The 12,958-nt window shown below is 34.3% G+C and overlaps 1 long non-coding RNA gene across 2 annotated transcripts in view; it reads right to left on the bottom strand.

The window, feature by feature from the left end:
* The window catches only part of LOC116421369, a 90,341-nt gene that overhangs the window by 20,359 nt on the left and 57,024 nt on the right, over positions 1–12,958 (bottom strand). The window contains exon 5 of one of the 2 annotated variants that reach the window (XR_004231710.1): positions 8,719–8,916. The exons of the other annotated variant lie outside the window; for it this stretch is intronic. This is a non-coding gene — a long non-coding RNA (uncharacterized LOC116421369). Of the gene's footprint in view, positions 1–8,718; positions 8,917–12,958 lie in introns of those variants that run through there. 2 annotated transcript variants of the gene reach the window in all.

Raw genomic sequence — 12,958 nt, 5'->3', positions numbered from 1 at the left:
GATTTTCTATATGGGCCAAGGCTATCAAAAAGTAAAATAAGACCAAATTACTAATTGGTCACTCTGGTAGGTAGATTAATTTATAGAATTTCCTGGATATATAAGGTAGACAAAACACCATCCTAATTCTAATCTATGAACCTTAAGTATCTTGGTCCAAGTCTCATGCCTGGGTATGTTTTCCCTTCTCAAATTCACCTCAAAGATGCTAGAGTTTTCTTCAATGCATAGATTAGGTTCTACCTTCTACAGAATATTTTTCCAGATCTCCACCTTCCCCAATCATTAACACTGACACTTTTTCAAAATGTTTTTCATTTGTAATTAACTTTGTCTATATTTTATCTGAGCTTATATATGTACATGGTACATATATACCTTCTATAAAATGTAAGCATAATAATGCTAGTGTTTATCATTTAATAAACAATTTCCAGGCAGTGATGACTCTCAGGAACTGTCATCCAAAGACTGGCCTTGTAAAATTTCAAAAGTCTTATCACTAGGAAGTGCACCACCAGATGTAGTGATAAAAGGCAAAGTATGAAATATGCAGTGCTTGTAATTGTCATCTGTGGAGAACTTTAATATGATACAAAAATCATTGTTCTTTCAAAATCTCAAAAATAATGATACTTTAAAAGTTCTGTCATATTCATTTGGAATCTTTCCCTTCTAACACATATTGTGGTGAATCTGTAACTTAGAAGATTCAATAAGGTGATATGGAGGCAAAACCTTTACTTTAAAGTCCTTCTACTTGGCAGAACATGTCAGTAACTGGGCTGTATTTTCATAGCCTGTGGAAAGCAAGTGGTCATTTCAATACCATAATGTCATTTAATCAATCAATAAACATTCATTAAATGTCAAATACTAGATACCTGCTAAAATTTGATTGTAAAGAAATGTAAAGGCATGGATGGGAATAGCTGAATAAGTTATAGTATATGAAGTTAATAGACTATTATTATTCTGTGAGAAATGATGATCAGACTGAGTTCAAAAAAGCTTGGAAATAATGCTAAGTGAAATGAGCAGAACCAGGAGATCATCGTGCACAGTAATAAAATTATGTAATGATCAATTGGGATGGACCTAGTTCTTTTAAGCAATGAAATGATTCAAGGCAATTCCAATAGATTTTTGTTGGAAAGTATCATATAAAGCCAGAGAGAACTATTAGACTGAATGTGAATCAAAGCATAGTATTATTACTTTTGTTATTGTTATTGTTGTTGTTTGTTTGCTTGTTTTTTCCCTTTTGATTTGAATTTTTTTGTGCAGCATGACAGATATGGAAATATGTTCAGAAGAATTGTACATGTTTATATCAAATTGCTGTCTTGGTAAGATGGGAGAGGGAAAGAGAAGAAGAAAAATTTGGAGTACAATGTCTTGCAAATGTTGAAAACTAATTGCAAGTATTTGGAAAGATAAAATACTATTTAAAAATAAAATAAAATAAATAAAATAAATTTATTTAAAAATAAAATAAATAATAAAAAAATAAAATAGACAGTGAGTCTTGTTTCTAGGAGTTTGCAGTCTGACAGGAGGAGAAAACATGGGAAGAATTATATACAAACAAGTTATATACAAGAAAAAATGGATACAGGAAAATCAATGGATGAGAGGCATTGGCATTTTAGGTTGATTGGGAAAGAATTCTTGTAGAAGTTAGAATTTTAGTTGAAACATAAAAGAAGGAAAATAATCATAGTAGTGGAGAAGAGGAGGAAGAATATTTCAGGTTGAGAGACAGCCAATGGATATTCTGGGACATCCAGTTTACTCTGTTCAATAAGCCACTGAGTATATGATTGTTTTGGTCTTTGGAAAGGTTAGGGTCCTGACAATCATAATCATTGAGACATAGCACGCATGACTTGGATGGATATTCAACAAAGGATATTGAGAAAAGGCAATCAAAGAGGTTAAAAAAAAAGAACCAGAAAAAAATTCCATTATGCAAACCTAGAAAGAATAGATCATCAAGGAGAACAGTTTCAAAGGTTAAAGGAGCATGAAGACTGAGAAAAGGTCATTAGATGTCATAATTGAGATTCTTAGTATCTTTGAAGAGAGCAGTTTTCAGTGTTAATGTTAAAAAAAATTGTATAGATTTAAGAAGAGAGATTCATCCATCCCTGCTAGCTATGTTTTCATAAATCTCTTCCCTTTTGGGCAAAACTCCTTGACAACACTATCTACAATGAATCTATACACACTGTGGTGAGTGGGATAGTGAGCTAATTAGGAAGATTTAAAAAGATGCTTTGTTTTGTAACAGTGAAGGCTCATTTGAGATTATACTACATCAATCTGTAGTGGATGCACTCAGCAGGGCTTTTTAGTTTTCTTCGGCTTTATTCAGCATCATGTAAGTAGGAATGAAGGGAGTGGGTAGTAGGAGTGATCTTTGGCTAACACTTGGTAAAGAAAGATCAGTGACAAGATAAAAGGGCAAAGAATTTAAGAGAATAAGAATTTTTCTTAAGCTGTCAAGCCAGAAAATGGAAGATAATGTAGATAATGCAGAGGTGATTCCCTGGGAAAAAAATGAGGAATTAAGGAATGGAAGATCATGATAAGGAAGAAAATAACTTATAAGGCAGACATTGGACATGTAGTTTAATCTCCCTGATTATTTATTTGACTGAATGAGTGTGATTTGGGAGGGGCTTATTCAATGTATAGAGGCCCAAAAAATGAGTAGACAAAAGAAGTCTATTAGACTAATAGATACTCCATTGTTTAGTATTCTCTTGACCAGAAAGCTGGCACTACTTTATATTCTGTTTCTATACTGTTGTTGTATCTCCCACCATGTTTGCACTTTGACTTTATTTAAATGCAACTTACATTAAGGTCAGAGGAGTATAAAAGAAGAATAAGAAGTGATATCAGATGTTATGTAACCTAGTCCTCTCTCCTTACAGATGAGAAAACTGAGACTTACCAAAATTAAATTATTCCCAAATAAAATTGGTTGTTAATACTGCAGGTGAGATTAGATACAATTTCTAGAATTAGAACATTTACCTTTATACAGTGTAGTTTCATAATTTCATTGTGGAAAAAACATTATCAATGAAATAGAAAATAATTAAAAGCAGTAATAAGATATAGCTAGTTAATATTTGTAAGGTATGCTATGTTTATCATCTTTTTTGATCAGTATATAATTAATAAACTTCAAAAGCATTAAGAACCCATTGCATGCAAGAGATTAGTGTTGTTAAAAGATTTCTGACTTTTGGCAAATATATTAAAGTGATTTGACATTTCCTTTTCCTCATTATTTTAGATAATAAGGAATATATTCCTTATTAAGGAATACTGAAATGAATAGGGTTAGCTCCCTGACTCAGGCTCACACAGTTGGTAAGTATCTGAGGCCAGATTTGAACTCAAGAAGATGAGTCTTTTTGATTCCAGGTCCAGTATTTCATCCACTGTGTCACCTAGTTGTCCTCATGCAAAGGATACATTGCTAAAATGTTTTCTGTCTCTGATCCCAGGATGTGCTTTGTGTGGTACTTTGCAGTCAAAAAGAGAAATGACAACTGTACTACAAAAGTTTCTAACCAAAAGCTCTGTGTAGTACTCCAAAATCTTCCACTTAATGATTTATTAATTCTTGGGCAAGTCATGTCACTTCTAAGAGTGTCAGTTTTCTCATTTGAAAAATGGAAATAACTATACTTGTTTCACCTACTTTGTAAGATCATTGTGGGGAAAAACTCCATAATTCCCACAGCATTATGTTATTTGAAATGTTACCATGTTATTATAGTCTGACTGTATGGTGTTTTGGTTTTAAAAACAGAAAATATTTTTATAGCTTGAATAAACTTAGTATTCATTAAATGTGATCTTAAATGGTTCTTGACTATATCTTTAAAGCAAAATCAACATCAGTGAAGAAACATTTGTCACCATTTAGGAAATTCAAGTGATATTATTTCAGGATCTATAAATGATACTTAATGAGAAATCTGATTGTACATTAGTTGGTCCGTATCAGATTTTGCAATCATGTCTGTGTCAACGTTGTTTTCTGTCTCTATAGGCACAGAGAGAATAAGAAAATGTTGAACATCAGAAGTAAAAGCCCCCTTAGACATAGATTAGCCAGATCCCCTCCTTTTATAGATGAGAAAAACCATTTGTTCAAGGTCATTCAGCAGGATGTTCTGATGGAAAATTCTACTTGCCATTATTATAGCCATACTCTTTCACTGATAGAATAAACAAAGAAAGTGGTGTCTAGAAAGGTCAAATAACTCGATCAAGGTCACTTGGCTTGGTAATTCAAAGGGACATTCTCTTTGACATTGTATCATTAGGCTCACAAAAAAATTTTTGACTTTCTAACTTTGCAGTCAATTCAACTCAAGATGTGACCAGTGATTTTATGCATGAATGCCTTTGGTCCTCATCTCTGTAATATGCTGTCACTTATTTAATATCTAAATTTAAAGTTTGAGACTGTGATGTTCCATAAAAATTCAAAGGAGGGAATGGAAAGCTCAAAATCTGCCATCTGTAGAAAGACCACCTTGCCTATTAATTTTCTTTCAGTTTGGGAAGTTATTATGGGCTCTTCTGTGAGACATTTAAAGTCTCTTGAATACTCTTTCACTCTCTTTTTAATTTTTAAAATTCCCCTCAATCAAATTGTCAGTTTGTGATATATACATGACAAATGACTTCTCCTACATGGAGTCCTTTGACAGGACTATGTTTAAAGAATCACTCTATAGAAAGACAAGATTATGACTATATGAACACCCCTTTTCCAGAAGGATGGAAGAGAGTTATTGGACAAATATAAATCACAACCAAGAAAATTTCATGGACAGTATGGGTCTTGGGGTCATGAAGAGTTGCATATGATTGCACAATTGAAAACTGAACAACAACAATAATAACAACAAGCACTTGTAAAAGAAATTATTTACCAATGATTTGCTATTTCCTTTCATACAATGATTTTTCACTGGATCATCACCAGGAACATGACCTGGGATTTAAGAAACAAAGAACTGCCATCAGGCTCATTTTCTCTTCCAGCATCATCACTGTCCAGCAACAGGATAGAATCAAGATGACTGGTCATGATTTAAGATGATGTGGATGACCTTGGTGACTTAGATGTCTAACTAAGCACTCCACAATACCTGCCTCCATGGCCATTGTTCTCATCCACCAATGCCTCCAGAACAAGTCTTTGCATGCTCATCATTGAGAAGCCTTGGTTGAGGGTAACTTGGTTTAGACTATTTGCAGAAATGTGGCTACCGTGCATGCTACAGATTCCTGGTGAGTGTTAGGTGGATCAGGTGGCCATCAAAAGTGGAAAGCAGCCCTGTAAAGGACTCAGCAGCCCTCAACCCACAGGTACTAGTTTTCTCTGAATGCATTACATATCTAATGACCTGGGATTCTCCAGAGCAATGATCATAAAACATAGACTATGAATCTGTCATAAAAGAATCAGTCTGGGATCAGAGAGGTTCATTGGCTACAGATCAATTATCAAGTAGCATTATTGTTTTTGTAGTTATCGCTGCGGGTTTTGGTTTTGGTTGTGATTATAATTGGTATTGTTTTCAATCCATATCATCTCATAAAGACCAAACTCCTTTGAAAGGACTATAATAAGCCTTAGTTGAAAGGTTGACTATGTCAGTGAAATCATACTATTTTTGAAGTATTGAGACAATATTCTTCATAATATGACCTTAATTCATATGTTCTATTACATAGACAGTCATTGAGTACCTATTATTTAACCTTTACTTGAACACTTTCCCTTCTCTAAAATCTCCCTCTCCCTACAGTGAAAGGGATGTAAGCCAGTTCTCTTTACATAGCTCTTGTTGTAGAAGTTTTTTTAATTTTATTTTCAATATTTATCTAAATTTCTGTGTATGTATCTGCAATCATATCGTTAGACTCAAGCAGAGAGAAAAAAAGATTTCTCTTTGATAGTTCTTCAAAGTCTTGGGATATATAATGTATTCCCTTTATAAGTGTCCTCTTCATCAAGTTTAAGATTCAACTGATACTAAAGTGGTGTGAAATCAAGAGCTTCCCCATTCCAGTTATTTTCTTCTAAACACTTCATCTTATCAATGTTGATCCTAAAATATGATAACAAGAATAAATCATATAAATGAGATGAACAGGTTAGAGTCCTCTTCCTAATCTTGCATATTAGTTTTCTTTTAAAACAGGTTAACTTTCATTAGATTTCCTGGCTGCCATATTATTCCATTGATTCACTTGGAGTTGGAAGATAGGGAGAACTGCAATGAGAAGATATTTTCCAGTTATTAAAATAGTTCTTACTTCCTCCCTAATACTTTACTTCTGTGATGATGAACTCAATGGCAAGGCTTATCTTAAATGCTCATCTTAAATACATGTTTTCTTTGTGTTGTTGTTATTGCTTTTCTTTGTACTACAAGGATCTACAGTTTCATTGTTTTATTTAATCTATCCATTGAAGAAAATGGCAATACTTCCATGTCCAAGAAATGATAATGTTCATAATAATACTAATACATCATTGCAAGCAGCATTTATATAGGTCAGTTAGTTTGAACAATTAATGGGGCATCAGGTCTTGAATTAGGAAGATTTGAAGTCAAATCCAGCTATGGGCTCTTTAGTTTTGTGATCCCGGGTTCATGAAGAGTTGGACATGACTAAAATAATAGAATAACAACAACAACAAAAAGGATTTATGTAGCACTTTTTAAAGTTTCCAAAGTACTTTACTTGCACTATGTCAATCTATCTTCACAACAACCATATGAGGTAGGTGCTATCATTTATCCTTGTTTTACAAAAAATAAATGGAGGCAGAGAGAGTTTAAATGGTTTTCTAAGGGTCACATAGTAAGTTGTTGAAGAAGCTTTTAAATTTGTAACTTTCTGATTTTAAGACTTGTCAACTTTGCCATGTAAAAGTACAATTAGTATTTACGAATTAATGTGGTTTAAAAAAAGACATTAAAAAAACTAAATTCTTTTGGATATACTCTTTGAATTCACCCAGTTTGGTCTTCACATAAGATTAAAAAGTAGTCCATATTTAGATTCTTAAAGCCTTCTCAGTTAGACGGGACACATTTGAACTTGGGTGGCCCTAGAATTAGCCTTAAAAAACATCAAGCTACAATGATTTAGAGTGAGATTGAGAACCAATGGATTATAAATTTAGACCTGGAAGGGACTTTAGAGCTCATCTAATCCATTCAGTTTCCTATTTTATGATGAAAAAGTGAATCTTGGAGTGTTTAGCTGAGTTGCTGTTTTCTCAGGTAGTATGTAGATGTGTTTTACTATATTCCTTAAACTAGGTCTCTATTTACCAAAATGCAATTTAAATATAACTTAACCAAATACATATTCTTCCTCAGTTGAGATATACATTCCCTGAGATAAATTAGCAATTTATGATTACAAAGCATTTCCTAGAATTTATTTAATTTGATTCTCTGAAAAATCCTGTGTGAAATATAATTTATAAGTGACTACCTCATTTTATTGATTTTGGTTCAATATGACTGCTGTCATGATTTTCCAAAAGAACAAATCTGACCATGTCACCTCCCTGCTAGATAAATTTCAGTGGCTTCCTAATTTATTACATGATCAAATACAAATACATCTGCTTCGCCTTTATAATCCTTGACAATCTGGTTCCAATCTGTCTTTCAGATCTTATTATACACTACTCTCCTATATTCACTCTGTAATTAATCAAAACTCTCCTTTTTGCTACTTTTCCACACAGTGTTGCATTTCTCATCCCTTTTCTCCCATTCCCAAGCTTGTCTACAATAAACTGCTTCACTTCTATAATCTTTGGTTTTCTTCAGATTTCAGCTCATATGCCATCTTCTTTGTGAGCCCTTTCCTGACTCATACTAGATGCTTGTATAAACCTGATTCTAAATTACCTTTGGTACTCCATCACAATTCTGTACCTTTTCATTATTAGCTCTCTGTCTTTTCTGTTCTTCTCTCTCTCTCTCTCTCTCTCTCTCTCTGTCTTTCTGTCTCTTTCTCTTTCTTTCCTTTCACACAGACACAGACACACACACACACACACACACACACACACACACACACACTTCAACTAAACTATATACTGGATAAATGGGTGGCACTTAACAAAGGGAAGGCATTAGAACTAAGAGGAGTTAAGGAAAGGCTTCCTGTAAAAGGTAGGCATTTAGTTGGGATTTGAGGAAAGTCAGGGTAGTCATTGATTAGAGCAGAAGGAGGAAAACATTTCAGTAATGAGGAAAATGAGGAAGAATACCAGGAGACAAGAGATATAATATCTTGTTTATGGAGAAGTTAAGAGGCCAGTCCCTAGATTAAAAAGTATATGCTGGGGACTAAGGTATAGGAATGCTGAAAGGAGAGGACTTGGTTATGAAGTGCTTTGAAAATCAAACAGAGCATTTTGTATTTCATCTTGAGAGTAGATGTTTATGCAAGCTTGTTGACTTGTGTTTGTTTCATATATAATTATGGGTGTGCATTTTCTTGTTCTTAAATAAGATATAAATACAGAGATTATATCATTTTTATCTTTGTATCACTAGCCCATAGTGAGAAATATCTTGAAGATTTAATACATTTTTTATTGGTTTATAAAGCAATAAACTGAGGCTTAATTTGTATATTTAATAGGATTTTCTTTATATTGAGTCATTTGGAAAAGTGATCAAATCTGTGATGAAATTCTATGAAGAATAAGCAAGCGTCTGCTACTGAGACTGCCTGTCTGTCCACAGTTCTGCTGTATCTTTTGAAGTCCTACTTCAGTGTATTCTTACAGTTTGCCTTCTGACCTCTCCACTTAAGGTCCTTCCACTTGAACGGGCCCTTTCAAAGGAGGTACAGAAACATCCAATTAGATCAGTCACTCTCCCAGAACTGGAACAGGAGAGATAAAAGCATCAAGACAGAAAGTTGAGTAAGGGAAGTCATCGTTTAGTGTAAGTCTGAGGATGAAGTGAGAGTAAAGTAGGGAGGACTGTCCCCAGTACTAACCTTGTACTATCTCTGGACAGAGGTTACCCAACATAATGCACCAATTATTCTATCCAATCATTGAACTAAATAGTGCAACCACAGGATGGCAGAGCAGGTCCTTTCTCTGGGTAGATTAGTAGTAGAAAGAGAATTGTATCAGGTGTTACAGAATCATAGAAACTCAGAGTTAGAAAATCAATGTATCAACAAACATTTCTTCCTTTTTTCTTTCTTTTTATTATACTTTTTATTTTCATAACATATGTATGGATAATTTTCAGCATTCATCCTTGCAAAACCTTGTGTTCCAAAATTTCCCCTTCTTTCCTCCTCCCTGTCCCCTAGATGGCAAATAATCCAATAGATGTTAAACTTGTACAATTCTTCTGTACATATTTCCACAATTATCATGCTACATAAGAGAAATCAGATCAAAAAGGAAAAAAATGACAAAAGAAACACAATGCAAACAAACAACAACAAAAAAGAGTGAAAATACTGTGTTGTGATCCATATTGAGTTTGCACAGTCCTCTCTCTGGTTGTAAATGGCTCTTTTCATCCCAAAACCATTGGAACTTGTCTGAATCATCTCATTATTGAAAACAGACATGTCCATCTGAATTGATCATTGTATCATCTTCAACAAACTTTTCTTAAGAACTGATTAAGTATAAGCACTAAGGTGCTAAGAATAAAAGACAAAAATGAAAAAAAAATCCATATCCCAAAGAATTTATATTATAATGTGGAATCTTATGTACATAGGTACACATACACATACACATCAATACAAAGTAATCTTTGAGTGAAAGGTGCTAGCAATAAGGAAAACTGGGAATGATATCCTACAATAAATTATCACTAACCTAAGTCTTGAAGGAAACTAGGATTTTTAAGAGGAATAGATGAAGATGAGATCTATCTAGGCATGGATGACAAGTAGGCATTAAGATAAGGAATAGAACACTGTATCTGAAAACCAATAAATAGGTACATAAGGATTAACTTTAGAGGATAGAGAAAGAAGAATATGTACAAAAGTTTAAAAGGGTCCAGGTTTAAATATCATACAGAGGAATTTGAATTTGATCCTAAAACTAATAAAGAAAAAGTGCAGTTTATTAACTGGAGATGGGAGAGGGGTACATGATCAGAACTGTGCTTTAGGAAATTTATTATTAGCTGTTCAGTGAATAGATTGGAATACAGAGAGACCGGAGGCAGTGACTAAAACTGGGTATAGCTGCTTTACTTTTCTAATCTAACTCCTTCCCTGAAATATATCACTGCTGATTTAATAAATTTTAGTGGTTCGCTCCCATTTCAGTATCAAATGCAGAATCCTCTATTTGGCATTCAAAATTCTTCATAAACTAGTCCCATTCTCTACCATTCCAGTTGTCTTAGACCTTAGTCCCCATCCCCATCCTCTTCAAAACAGACACTGAACTCCTTTCTGTTTTATGAAGAAGATTCTCTCTCTTTGTCTCTCTGTCTCTGTCTTTCTGTCCCTCTCTCTTTGTCTGTCTCTGTCTCTGTCTGTCTCTGTCTCTGTTTCTCTCTCCTCTCTCTCTCTCTCTCTCTCTCTCTCTCTCTCTCTCTCTCTCTCTCTCAGCTCTGTGCATTTACTCTGACTGTCTCTAATGTCTGGAATGTTCTCCCTCCTTATTTCCCTAGTTCCTTTTAAGACCCAACTAAAACCTGCATACAGGCTGCTTATAGCTATTTGTGTAACTATTTTCTTCAGCATTAGATTATTAGCTCCTTGAGTGACAATCTTTTGTATTGTTTTGTATTCCCAGTGCTTAACACAGTGTTTGGTACCTAGTAAGTAGTTAATAAATGTACATCAATTGAATGACTGGCAATTCAAGAACAGACTTTGTTTAGCCATTTCCCTAGACATCTAAGGAATGTACACTGTAATGTGGAGAGACAACATACATGGAAAACTGGTATACAGGGAGGAATATTTTACTTTCATAAATCACAGGAAGTCATAGGGGAGTATATTTAAATGGTAGCAATGTCTGTATTCATTAATGGCAGTTCCACAACTGAAATGAAAGTAGAAAGTGGCAGTAGAGAGTATATTTTCCTACAAAATTTGCATTTAACTTTATCTAAATTAAATTTAAATTATAATAATTCTAATTATCATAGCCTTTTAATTTTCTATAGCTTAGAATTATACAACTCCATAAGAGAATTCACTCTCAAAGTGCAAATGAGAAAATGAGACTCAGGTTACTTGATTTTCCCAGGAGAATTTCCTTTGTTATAAAGAATAAAGTGCTGAATTTGGGGTCAAGAAGATGCACAGTTCAGATCCCTCCTCAGACACTTGGTAATGCTTTCACACTGGGCATATCTCTTCCTTCACCACTCAAAGCTTTAAATTTTTCACCTACAAGATGAGAGGACGTGATTGCCTCTATTGGGTTCTCAATCTATGTCCCTCAAATCCTGTAAAATGTAGAGCCAAGATTTCTATCCAAGTCTCTTTTCACTGTAATAGGCCACTTCTACTCCACATTTTTGCTAAAGATAAATCAGCTTTCATGAAATTAGGCCTACCTAGTGCCTAAGTAATTTTTCTTTCAGAATTGAACACCCTAAGTGAGGACATATTCCCTTAACATTCTGCCACAGCTGAACCAATAAGCTTGATCATCATCCTTAATTGTACTACATAAAAAGGCATCACATTTTCACACTTAAAGGTTGGCTCACATTATTAACCTTAAGAAACACACTTCTCAGGCTTCAATTTGTAATAAAAATGAGAAGCCTATAACTCCCTTGTGGCTGCAACAGAGTTCTCTGCCAACATTACTCCATGGACTTTCAGATCATAGGGAAAGAATATCACAAGCCCAATAAACCAGGCACGGTTTGGCCTTCTCTGTTAGCACAACACCTGCAGCAGGAAGGGGAGATGGCCAAGGCTGAAGATGTGAGAAAAATTGGAACTAAAAAGAAAATCCAAATTTATATAATTTTGCATCCACTTAAGGAAAGTGAGAAAATCATATGCAGTTACTAGTTCACACCATTCCCTGTGTAATTTGAGAGGGAAATTATAGGACTCGAATACAAGAAAATTTGTTTTAGTGGGTATGTATTATGTAGCTTTGGCTATTTAGGGTGCCATGGAGGCTACCAAGGAAAGTCAGGTGAAAGAGTGATTATGTTTATTATGCTTAGATAATACAGATATGGAACAACTGAATTTTTAAAGCTTTAGTGAGAAAGCTTTCAAATCACTTCTGACAGTAATCAATATAGGAAAATAGAAGGGACTTTCTTATAACCTAGGCAATTCTCTGTCCTAAGGCACAAAAGCAGAGACTGGACCTAATGGGAATGTCATAGGGATTCTAAGACATAATGGGCTGAGAGATACAACCACCCCTGGTTATAAAGGTAATATTTTAAGTATATCAAAGTTACTTCATAAGTATCAAGTTTATCTTTTCAGTATAATATTCCAGTCAAAGTGAAACTCAACATGCCATTAACTTTTTCAATTGGTTTTAACAAACTTTCCAATGATGGGAATACATTCCTCATATTTGATTTTTAAAATGCTCATTCCATTTCAAAGTGCATCTCAGATAGTCTTTGGTATGTCCTTTGGTGTGCTGACTCACACATAAATGAGATTTAAGTGAGGTAGAGTTCCATAAATTTGTTGGCATCACTCTCTTTTCCAGAACCATTGAAGTCCAGGAACTAGACAAAAGTCAAGATGATTGGTGATGGCTGAGAATGTAGTGCCTGACCTTGGTGTTGATGATATCTAACCATGGTCAACATACACTTCAGAGCCCCTACTTAAGCTGCCTTCCTGGCCTTTGGAACAATTTTTTTCTCATTTGCCTATCTGG

The sequence above is a fragment of the Sarcophilus harrisii genome, chromosome 1 (genome assembly GCF_902635505.1).
Source record: "Sarcophilus harrisii chromosome 1, mSarHar1.11, whole genome shotgun sequence".
Classification (NCBI taxonomy): Eukaryota; Metazoa; Chordata; class Mammalia; order Dasyuromorphia; family Dasyuridae; genus Sarcophilus; species Sarcophilus harrisii.
The sequence above is the reverse complement of the archived record's forward strand: the minus strand, read 5'-3'. Positions and strand labels throughout refer to the sequence as shown.